This window comes from Eimeria mitis, genomic scaffold (assembly GCF_000499745.2).
Source record: "Eimeria mitis Houghton genomic scaffold, Emh_scaff4215, whole genome shotgun sequence".
Lineage (NCBI taxonomy): Eukaryota > Apicomplexa > Conoidasida > Eucoccidiorida > Eimeriidae > Eimeria > Eimeria mitis.
The window spans coordinates 1,441-1,708 of NW_013572540.1; the positions used below are offsets into that span (position 1 = coordinate 1,441).

A 268-nucleotide genomic window follows, 5' to 3' on the forward strand; every position below is an offset into this window, starting at 1 on the left:
TGCTGCTGCTGCTGCTGCTGCAGAGAGGGGGACACTCTGCGTTTCGGAAAGAGCAGCCGTGAGTTTGTGCTGCTGCACCGCGGCAGCGTCGACGTCAGCATCAGCTACGAGCAGTTTCTGCAGCAGCGAGAACAAGAAAAACAGCAGCAGCAGCAGCAGCAGCAGCAGCAGCAGCAGCAGATGCAGCAAGGAGCTGCAGCTGCATCAGCAACACCCGCTTAGATAACGTGAAAATATACACAAACTAGCAGGTGCTGCTGAAGCAGCA

At 56.3% G+C, this 268-nt stretch overlaps 1 protein-coding gene across 1 annotated transcript in view; it reads right to left on the reverse strand.

The window, feature by feature from the left end:
* EMH_0073390 (uncharacterized protein) overlaps positions 1–268 on the reverse strand; it is a gene marked incomplete at both ends in the record, with an annotated part of 3,641 nt that overhangs the window by 467 nt on the left and 2,906 nt on the right. The window lies entirely within an intron of this gene.